Source organism: Trachypithecus francoisi, unplaced genomic scaffold, assembly GCF_009764315.1.
Source record: "Trachypithecus francoisi isolate TF-2019V2 unplaced genomic scaffold, Tfra_2.0 Lachesis_group3, whole genome shotgun sequence".
NCBI classification, from domain to species: domain Eukaryota; kingdom Metazoa; phylum Chordata; class Mammalia; order Primates; family Cercopithecidae; genus Trachypithecus; species Trachypithecus francoisi.
Window position 1 is genome coordinate 146158013 of NW_022681468.1, and position 12016 is coordinate 146170028.

The 12016-nt window shown below is 42.3% G+C and overlaps 1 protein-coding gene and 1 pseudogene across 2 annotated transcripts in view; both read left to right on the plus strand.

The window, feature by feature from the left end:
• FRMD5 (FERM domain containing 5) overlaps positions 1 to 12016 on the plus strand; it is a 345313-nt gene that overhangs the window by 216293 nt on the left and 117004 nt on the right. The gene's annotated exons all lie outside the window — the stretch shown is intronic.
• LOC117070754 lies at positions 7675 to 9369 on the plus strand (annotated as a pseudogene).

The following is a 12016-nucleotide window of genomic DNA, read 5'->3' on the forward strand; positions in this document are numbered from 1 at the left end:
TTGTCATCGTTATGATTTTGTTGTGGTTGTTTGGAAACAACAGAAGTCATATGGACTGAAACTATTGTTTCTTACGGCATGTATGATCATTCTGGTTTTTCTGTAAAGAGTAGAGAGAGACATGTTTCCTTTTCATCATCTGCAAGCATCGTCTAGATTATAGGGCAGCAACTGTCACTGTTAGATTTCAATAATGTAAAAACTTAACAATAGAAATCAGGCCCACGGGAAAAATCCACTCACTTTGGCAGCAGAACTACATTAAGAAAGCTCCGGGGCAAGGAGACAACAGGCAAGGAGACAGTTTCTCCTATGGAGACAGACTAGGTTCTATCAGCAATTCTGGTATCCTGCGTCATTGCCAGCAGGCACTCTGAAGGGAATGAGATGAACCACAAGACAACGTGTTGGTAAGAATATATCCTTTGCAACCTTAGTGCAGAATGGGGAATTTCTTTTGAGCTTGATCCATTTTTCTTCCTTAGAGTCAGAAACATGTTTGCTTGAGGAATCTCAGGAGTAGAATCTTTGGGTATGGATTGGGGAGAGGAGTGGGCAGAGAACAGGACAACAACGAAGGCTGGTTTTAGAGAGGTAGAGCGAAGATGCCGTAAACAAGCATAGCAGTTAGAGTATTGTGGAATGAAATTTGGGAGTTACCCTTCAGGCCTTTATCATCGTAAGGGTCATTTTCTTTCTGGTGCTAGCAGCACTCTTCTGTTGAGGTAGTCCCCGGGTGTCTCTTCTTGAAAGTGGGAGTTCAAACTTTTTCTTTTTTCCTTCTACTCATCATGACTAGAGTATACCTGAGCAGATATTTGTGTTTGTACATTGTAGTTCAGTGGTATTCATGTTTTAATCATTAGAAAACTTTAAAGAAATATCAATGCATGTATCATTTTTCAAAAGCCCCCCACATGATTCTAATGTGTAGCCAAGGTTGACACTGTTCAAGAGCAGTGTTTATCAAACTTTAACGTATAAATGAATCATCTGGGGATCTTGTTAAAGAGGATAGAGCCTAAAATTCTGCATGTAAAATTTTCAACATGCAGAACACTTTGAGCAGCAAATTCCAGAACAATGGTTCTCAAACTGGTATACAATTAAAAAAAAAAAAAATCAGCTGAGGAGCTTAAAAAAAAAAGGCAATCCCTACTCAAATCTGTCCTTTAATACTTTCGCTGTGCCCTGGAAATGATTTCTTTACTCATTTTACTCATTCTTTACTCTACAGTAAGAATCTATAGGAGAGAAACTGAGCATTTGAACATGAGCTAGACGGTGAAACTGAACTTTATAGCACTCATCACCTCACAGAAATATTAATGTAAACAACTATCCATGCATGAAAATACCTTCACAAGAGCTAGGGAGATCAGATGAGAGATTGCAGCAATGAGGTATCATGTGGAAATGAGAAAAGATACATTGAAGAGGGCAGGAAAGATAGTTTTACGTTACCCTCGTCACACTTCCCTAAACCTCAGACAGCACAGCATGGAGAAAGATACCCTCTGTGTGAGGGAAGGAGGAGTGGGTACCGGACATTGCCTCATTCCTCAACACTGGTCCTGTCCCAGTAAAACCCATCACTAGGTAGGCCCCCATGTTCTCTGACTCCAGGCGTGTACCTACAGACTAGGCTTCCAGGTCCACCGCAGTGCCAAGCTAGATCCTGCAGCACCAGGCTCCAGGCCTGCTCAGTGGACCCTGCCTCCAGGCCAGCCCCTGCAGACCTAGTCTCCAGGCCTACCCCAGGTTCCAGAACAGCCCAGAGGCAGGTCAGCCCACATAATCCCAGGCTTTAAGCCTGCCCCAGTGCCAAGGCAGCACGCTAGGCCTCAGGCACCAAGCCATCACCTTCAGACACGGGCTCTAGGCCCGGCTGATTCTCGTGACCCCACCCTGTAGGCGAGCCTCTGCAACCCCACACTCCAGCAGCTCCAGGGTTTAGCGCTTTTCTAGCAGATCCAGGGTCCAGGCTTATACTAGTAGACCCCAGCACTGGGCTGGAACCCATGGACACAGGCTCTAGGAACATCCTTGTGGACCCAGGTTCCAAGCTGGCTCTCACGGCTCCAGGACCTAGGTCAGCCCTCAGAAACCTAGCTTCCAGACCAGCACCTGCACACCTAACCTCCATGCACATCCCCATAGACCCAGTCTTCAGGCCAGCCCCCAGGGCTCCAGGTACCGTGCCAATACCCATGATCCCAGACCCCAGACTAGCCCCTACAGATCCAAGCTTTGTTCCTGCCCTAACACCAGGCTGGCCCCAGACTCCAGGCCAGTCCCCATAGACCCAACCTCCAGTGGACTCAGAATCCAAACCTGTTCCAACAAACCCAGGGTCCAGACCCACTCCTGTAGACACCAGTGCCAGGACAGTCTCCATGAACCATGTCTCCAGGACCACCCCTGGAGACCCATGATCCAGGCCAGCTCCTGTGGACCCAGGACCCAGCCTGCCCCCACAAACTCAGGCTCCAGGTACCCCCCAGCACCAGACCAGCCCCTTTGAAATCAGGCTTCAGCCCTTTGTAGCTGCAGGGTCTTCATCCATGGATTTAACCAATCATGGATCAAATATGTAGTTAAGCCTACAATGGTTCCATCTGTACTAAACATGTACAGACTTTTTTTCTTGTCATTATTCCCTAAACAGTACAGTATAACTGTTATTTACTTTGTATTAGGTACTACTAGTAATCTAGATATTATTTTAAATGTGTGGGAGGATATGCATATGTTGTTATATGCAAATACTATATAATTTTATGTAAGGGACTTGAGCATCTGTGGATTTTGGTATTCTCAAATGGTCCTGGAACCAATTCCCCACAGATGCTGAGGGATGACTATATTCAAAGTGCTGAAGGAGAAAACAAGAATGCCTGGAAGCTGTCCTTCAGAAATGAAGGAGCAGTGAAGGCTTTCTCAGATAAGCAAAAGCTGAGGGAGTTCATCACCACCAAACTTGTCTTATGAAAAAGGCTGAACGGAGTTCTTCAAGCTGAGAGAAGAGGATGCTAATTAGTAAACATTAAAACATATAAAAGTATAAATCTCACTGGTAAAAGTGTACACAGTCAAATTCAGAATAATATTGTAATGGTGGTAAGTTACTTATATCTTTAGCATGAAGGTTAGGCAAAACTATTTAAAAATACTAATAGCACTGGGTGCAATGGCTCACGCCTGTCATCCTAGCACTTTGGAAGGCTGAGGCAGGTAGATCACTTGAGGTCAGGAGTTCGAGACCAGCCTGGCCAACATGATAAAACCCCGTCTCTACCAAAAAATACAAAAATTAGCTGGGTGTGGTGGCACGTGCCTGTAGTCCCAGCTACTCAGAAGGCTGAGGTAGGAGAATCACTTGAACCTGGGAGGCAGAGGTTGCAGTGAGCCAGTATTGCGCCACTGAACTCCAGGCTGGGCAACAGAATGAGACCTTGTCTTGGAAAAAAAATAAAATGATAATAATAATAGCTATAATAGTTGCTTAAGGATACACAATATAAAAAGATGTAAATGTTGATAGTAAAAACAAAATATGAGGGGCGAGTAGAGTAAAAGTACTGAGATTTTTTATGCACTCAAAGTTATCAGTTTAAAATGGCCTGTTATAACTATAAGATGTTCTGTGTAAGCCTCATGGTAACCACAAAACAAAAGCCTGTAGTAGATTCACAAAAAACAAAAAGGAAGGAATCAAAACCTTACACTAGAGAAAATAAATCACAAAGGAAGATAGCAAGAGAAGAAGGAAAAAAGGATCCACAAAACAATCAGAAAACTAACAAAATGGCAGTAGTAAGTCGTTACCTATCAATAATTACTTTGAATGTAAATGGATTAAATTCTCTAATCAGAAGGCATAGAATGGTTGAATGAATTTAAAAAGCAAGAGCCAACTATATGTTGCCTACAAGACACTCATTTCACCATTAAGGACACACATAGACTGAAAGTAAAAGGGTGGCAAAACATATTCCATGCAAATAGAAATCAAAAGAAAGCAGGGGTAACTATTCTTATATCAGATAAAATAGACTTTAAGTTAAAAGCTGTAAAATGAGACAAGGTCATTATATAAAGACAAGGAGGTCAGTTCATCAAGAGACTATAACAATTATACATATACATGTGCCAACACTGGAACACCTAAGTATATTAAACAAATATTAAAGGACCTGAAGGGAGAGATAGATCGAAACACAATCATAGTAGGGGACTTTGATACCCAACTTTAAGCAATGGACATTTCATCCAGACCAAAAAAAATCAATAAGGAAGCATTGGACTTAAACTATACTTTACATCAAATGGACCTAATAGACATATACAGAACATTGCATCCAGCAACGACATCATATACATTCTTCTCTAGCACACATTGAACATTCTCCAGGATAAATTTTATGTTAGGGCCAGGTGCGGTCGCTCATGCCTGTAATCCCAGCACTTTGGGAGGTCAGGGCAGGCAGATCACAAGGTCAAGTGATCAAGACCAAGCTAGCCAACAAGGTGAAACCCCATCTCTACTAAAAATACAAAAAAATAAGCCAGGCATAGTGGCACCCACCTGTAGTCCCAGTTACTCGGGAGGCTGAGGCAGGAGAATCGCTTGAACCTGGGAATTGGAGGTTGCAGTGAGCCGAGATCGTGCCACTGCACTCCAACCTGGCAATAGATTGAGACTCCATCTCAAAAAAATAAAAAAAAAAAAAAGTTTAGGCACAAAACAAGTCTAAATAAATTTAAATGAGTTTAAGAAGATTGAAATCATATCAAATATCTTTTCTACCCACCAAAGTATGAAACTAGAAGTTAAGAACTGAAGGAATTTTAGAAAATTTCCAAATACATGGAAATTAAACAACGTGCTTCTAAACAATAGGTCAAGAAGTTAAAAGGGAACTTTTAAAATATCTTGAGACAAAAATAGAATACAAAATACCAAAACTTATGGAATGCACCAAAAGCAGTGCTAAGGGGCGAGTTTGTAGCAATAAACATCTATGTCAAAAAAAGAAAAAAGGCCCATTGGTTAATGCCTGTAATCCCAGTGTTTTGGTAGGCTTAGACAGGAGGACCACTTGAGCCTGAGTTTGAGGTTACAATGAGCTATCATCATGCCATTGTGCTCCAGCCTGGGCAGAGAAATACCCCATCTCTAAAAATAAAATAAGAATTGGAGACTGATGTGAGTAATAATAAAACTCCAGTCCAGCCGGGTGCAGCGGCTCACACCTGTAATCCCAGAATTTTGGGCGGCCAAGGCAGGTGGATCACCTGAGATCAGGAGTTCGAGGCCAGCCTGGCCAGTGTGGTGAAACCCTGTCTCTACTAAAAATACAAAAATTAGCTGGGCATGGTGGCATGCACCTGTAATCTCAGCTACTCAAGAGGCTGAGGCAGAATTACTTTAACCCGGAGGCAGAGGTTGCAGTGAGATGATATTGCACCACTGCTCTCCAGCCTGTGCAACAGAGTAAGACTCCATCTCAAAAAAATAAAAATAAATAAAAAATAAAACTCCAGTCCCTTGCAAAAAAAAAAAAAAGAATTTACAACCTTCTCATCAAGTAAATATTTGGACATATTCAGGAATGTCCAACCAATACTGGATATTTTTGCTGTAGAGACAATTCTCAAGTCTAAAACTCTATGTCAGATTAAAACAAAACAAAAACCCAGAACAATCTCCAACTGGAAATTTGATTTAAGAACAAATTTCATTTCTGCTGTGAGACTCATTATTGGAGAATATTTGTAGTCTCTATTTCTGAAGCCAACTTTATTATTTTCAAAGCCAGAATTATAGTAGAAAACAAATATTCCTAGTAGTAGTTTTTTAGTAGAAGATACCTTATCCTCAAATAACTTACAGTTTAAAGAGTTTCTGTTTCTCTCATACTTCATCTTGTTGGGAGCTATCAGCATTCAGGGTTTGGATTTTTTCTGACACATGATTTTCTTCTGGAAACCTACTAATTAAAAAAAGGATGCAGGGCTAGGATACTGCACTGTGTTAGAGATTTTATTATTGAGCCACCTCCAAAGAATGTTGGACCAAGATTCAAGTTTAGCAGAGCTAATACATAAATGGAGTTGAGCAAACAGGAGAATGGAGAACACATCAGTGCCCTGTTTGAAAATATCAATCCCTTACCTGGTAGGCCTGATGATTTTTAATGGAGACGAGATTGTGGATTTTTTGTAACAAGAATTGTCTAGTTTAATGTTCAAGAATTATCAGCACCGAAGACAGATCAAAAGGTCCGTATTTGTCCTCCCTGTAAATTCCTTGTCCTGGGAGGGTGTTAATATGCCCAATTTGGCAATGAACGTATGGATTTTTATAATGAATATCCATATTTCAAACCCAAGCAGGTGCTCTGGAGCAGTACTGTCTGAGTGCACAGAATGCAGCAGCAGCAGTAGCAACAGCAGCAAAGACCTGTCCCAGGCACTCAGGGCTCATTTGTATGGCTGCACCGATGCTGTGGGAGCTGTGTACATCAAAGCCACTGCAGTCCCCATCACAGAGCCTCACTGAGAAAAGGATTGTTCTGCAGCTTTTCTTTCCCATCGGAGTTCCACTCCATAATCTAATGCCCTTTAGCTGGAGAGGGTCTGGGAGAAAGGGAGCTGAATGTGCAAAGCAAAGAACAATTTGAGTACAGTGCTCAAAAATAATTGGCAGCTTCGGGTAAAATAAAGTTCTAGAATAGTAAAAATCACAGCATCTTAACTCTGGCAGAGACCTTTACAGGTCATACAGTCCATCTTCCCTTGCCTGTTTTCAAAACTTAAACCATTCCAATTGGATAAGAACTAATTGTTCATTTTAGGACTTCCAGAAATAAAATTACAGAGCTGTCTTTGAAATCTGTTCAGATATATAGTACCTCTTTCACTGTAAGTTCATTTTTAAGTTAACCCAAATCCATCATGTTCCACTTAAAACTGGTTTTTGTTTGTTCAGTCATCTATAGAGATGTATAATGACTAGTCAGTGTCCTTTATGGAAAAGTCATTGAAGATCAGCCATAGTTAAATTACCACTTCAACTGTCTTTTCAGTGGCTAAAATCTATCAAATTCCTTAAACAGTTTTTCTATGGCCAGTTTTTTTAGTATCTTACCTGTTATTATTACTTTCTCCTTCATTTTCCATGCCCATCTTTGGTTGTAAAGCTTAAACTGGACCCAGTGCTGCAGAAATATCTGATGAGTACTTAGTAGAGTGAAAAACTCACCTCATGTTTCCTAAATACTTGTAGTTTTTGCTTTGCACACTAGTGTGAGACCAAAAATTACCGTGCTAACTGACTCTATATGATCTTAATAATCAATGAGAAAATTTATGATACATAAATGTGTGTCAAAACATTTGAAACTATTTCTATTGGTTATCTATGTATAGAGAAATGAAAAGAAAACCAGTAAAACGAATGTTAGTGAGCTGTAATTTAAAACATTATGAATAATGAGAAGTGAAGTTTTATTTATAGGCATACCTCAGAGGCATTGCAGGCTGGATTCCACACCATTGCAAAAGCAGGTTTCACAAAAAAGCAAAGGCAGACAAATATTTTGGTTTCCCAGTGCATATAAAACTTATGTTTCTGCTGAGACCGTGTCCACCCTGGGAGCACAGAGCCTCGCCCTCGCCGCTCTGCCTCCCGTCCACACCCACCGCCAGCTCACCACGGATGATAATATCACTGTGCTTGTTGACAACGGCTCCAGCATGTGCAAGGCCGGCTTTGCAAGTGACGATGCCCATCCCGGGCCACCTTCCCCTCCATTGTGGGGCGCCCCAAGCACCAGGGTGTGATTGTGGGCATGGCTCAGAAGGACTCATGTGGGCAATGAGTCCCAGAGCAAGAGAGGCATCCTGACCCTGAAGTACACCATTCGAGCAGGACATCGTCACCACCTGGGACAACATGGAGAAGATCTGGCACCACACCTTCTACAACGAGCTGTGTGTGGCTGCCAAGGAGCACCCCATGCTGCTGACCAAGGCCCCCCGAACCGTAAGGCCATCTGCAAGAAGATGACCCAGATCATATTTGAGATCTTCAACACACCAGTCATGTACGTGGCCATCCAGGCCGTGCTGCCCCTGTACACCTCTGGCCGTACCATTGACATTGTGATGGACTCCAGTGATGGGGTCACCCACACTGTGCCCATCTACGAGGAGTATGCCCTCCCCCACGCCATCCTGCATGTAGACCTGGCTGGCCGGGACCTGACTGACTACCTTATGAAGATCCTCACCTAGCGCAGCTACATCTTCACCGCCACAGCCAAGTGGGAAATCATGCATGACATCAAGGAGAAGCTGTGCTATGTCACCCTGGACTTCGAGCAGGAGATGGCCATGGTGGCCTCCAGCTCTTCCCTGGAGATAGCTACAAGCTGCCTGATGGCCAGGTCATCAGCATCGGCAACAAGCGGTTCCACTGCCCCGAGGTGCTCTTCCAGCCTTCCTTCCTGGGCATGGAATCCTGTGGCATCCATGAAACTACCTTCAACTCCATCATGAAGTGTGATGTGGACATTCTCAAGGACCTGTATGCCAACACAGTGCTGTCTGGCGGCACCACCACATACCCTGGCATCACTGGTAGGATGCAGAAGATCACCGCCCTGGCACCCAGCACAATGTAGATCAAGAGTATTGCTCCTGCCAAGCGCAAGTACTCCATGTGAATCAGCAGCTCCATCCTGACCCTGCTGTCCACCGTCCGGCAGATGTGGATCAGCAAGCAGGAGTACGACGAGTCAGGCACCTCCATCGTCCACCGCAAATGCTTCTAGGTGGACTGTGATGTAGTTGCGTTACACCCTTTCTTGACAAAACCTAACTTGCGCAGAAAACAAGATGAGATTGGCATGACTTTGTTTTTTTATTTTGTTTTGTTTTGTTTTGTTTAGCTTGACTCGGGATTTAAAAACTGGAATGGTGGAGGTGACAGCAGTTGGTTGGAGCAAGCATCCCCCAAAGTTCTACAATGTGGCGAGACTTTGATTGTACATTTTTTTAATAGTCATTCCAAATATGGTGAGATGCATTGTTACAGGAAGTCCCTTGCCCTCCTAAAAGCCACCCCACTTCTCTCTAAGGAGAATGGCCCAATCCTCTCCCATATCCACACAGGGGAGGTGATAGCACTGCTTTCGTGTAAATTATGTAATGCAACATTTTTTAAATCTTCGCCTTAATACTTCTTTATTTTGTTTTATTTTGAATGCTCGGCCTTTGTGGCCCTCCTTTTTTGTCCCCCAACTTGAGATGTATGAAGGCTTTTGGTCTCCCTGGGAGTGGGTGGAGGTAGCCAGGGAATACCCATACACTGACTTGAGACCAGTTGAATAAAAGTGCATGCCTCAAAGAAAACTTACATTTCCACCATATTGTAGTCTGTTCAGCATGCAGTAGCATATGTCTAAAAAAACAACGCACATACCTTCCTTTAAAAACGCTTTGTTGCTTAAAAAAAATGCTAATGACCATCTGAGCTTTCAGTGAGTAGTAATCTTTTTGCTGTAAAAGGGTCTTGCCTCAGTGCTGGGGACCTTGCTCTGCATTAGGTTTTGGCTTAAGGGAATGTTGTGGCTAGTTTGATCTTCTGTCTCAGGGATCCTCAACCCCCAGGCCACAGACCAAGCCACACAGCAGGAGGTGAGTGGTGGGTGAGCAAGACAAGCTTCATCTGTATTTACAGCTGCTCCCCAATACTTGTATTACCATCTGAGCTACGCCTCCTGTCAGATCAATGGCAGCATTAGATTCTCATAGGAGCGCAAACCCCACTGTGAACTGTGCACATGAGGGATCTAGATTTCATGCTCCTTATGAGAATCTAATGCTTGATGATCTGTCACTGTCTCCCATCACCCCTAGATGGGACTATGTAATTACAGGAAAACAAGCTCAGGGCTCCCACTGATTCTACATTATGGTGAATTTATAATTATTTCATTATATATTACAATGTAATAATAGGCTGGGCATAGTGGTTCACACCTATAATCCCAGCACGTTGGGAGGCCGAGGCAGGTGGGATCGTTTGAGGTCAGGAGTTTGAGATTAGCCTTGCCAACACGGTGAAACCCCATCTCTACTAAAAATACAAAAATTAGCTGGGCATGGTGGTGCATGCCTATAGTCCCAGCTACTTGGGAGGCTGAGGCAGTAGAATTGCTTGAACCCCGGAGGCTGAGGTTACAGTGAGCCGAGATCGCACCACTGTACTCTAGCTTGGGCAACAGAGCAAGACTCCGTCTCAAAAAAAGAAAAAAAAGTAATAATAGAAATAAAGTGCCCAATAACTGTAATGTGCTGGAATCATCCCGAACCCCCCTGCAACCTGGTCTGTGGAAAAATTGTCTTCCACAAAACTGGTCCCTGGTGCTGAAAAGGTTGAGGACCGCTGTTTTATCTAGACCATTAAAACTTTCTCCATATTGGCAAGAAGGCTCTTTCACTTTACCATTCATATGTTCACTGGAGTAGCACTTTGAATATCCATCAAGAATTTTTTCTCTGCATTCACAACTTGGCTAACTGGCACAAGATGCCTAGCTTTTGGCCTTTCAACATGTTTTTCTCATTAAGCTTAATCATTTCTAGGTTTTGCTTTAAAGTTAGAGACAGGTGACTCTTCCTTTCACTTAAACACTTAAAGAGGCCATTTTAGGGTTATTAATTGGCCTAATTTCCATATTGTGGTATCTGGAGGAATAGGAAAGCCTGAAGAGAGGGAGGAAAATGGAGGGATATCCTGTCAGTGGAGCTGTTAGGATACACACATTTATGGGTTATGTTCACTGTCTTCTATCTGTGTGGTTCATGGCACCTCAAAACAATTGGAATAGTAACATCAAAGATCACTGATCACAGATTAACATAACAGATACCATGAAAAAGTTGGAAATATTGTGAGAATTAACAAAATGTGACAAAGACACAAAATGATCACGTGCTGTTGGAAAAATGATGCTGAAAGACTCGCTCAGTGCAGGGGTGCCACAAACCTTCGATTTATTAAAAATAAAAAAAACCCACAATATCTACAAAACACAATAAAGCGAAACACAATAAAACTAGGTGTGTCTGTATTTATAAAAAAAAAAAAAATCCCAAGTAATTTGAATTGTACTTGCCTCCTTTTTGTCATATGGTTTATGATACTGAGAAAACATCTTTTCTGTGCCTTGGTGAGTTGTCATCATACTCCCTTCTAAGTTTGGATGAGCTTCCAATATTTTACACTTTGTGCTTTCAGTGTCATGAAATATCTGCAAGAGTTTCTTTAATGTGAAGTTTTTGCCAGCATCACTTCCTCTGGGACATCTTCATACCTTTCGTCCCAACCACTTTCCTCATTTACATAGATTAGTTTTCCTTCACTAAGTTCCTCTGGTGCATATCTAGAGTCCCTTACATAGCAGCAATGTCAATAATCCCACAGTTAAGCTATTTCTTCTATAACCCTATTTACATTACTGTTACCACTTTTTGTTACTTTGCTGCATTTTCATCTTTGTTAGCCAGTTCCCTCTTTCAGTTATCTGTTTTTGGGTTTCATCATTGGAAGACAAGGAGGCAACCCCACTGCACACTTTGCTGTTTGTGCATTAACTGAATAACAGATGCACAGTGACTAGTCACCGACAGACTGTGAAAGAAGTGATGTGATTTGACACTGATCATAATACACATCTGTTATTTATGTTGTGAACTGAAGAGCTAGCAATCAAGTTTGTACTTCATTTAATTACTCACAGTTAATAAACCATGGCAACTGAAATTTCAACCCTATGGTTTGGGGACTGACATTCTTTCATTTTAGAACCATGCAAAGCAAGGACAACCTCAGTCAATTCCTACATTCCTTCAGGCCCACTGCTAATGTTCTGATTGCTGGTCAGTTATCTACTCTGACATTCAGATCTTTTTCTGATATATATAGCCTTACTAACTTCATCTT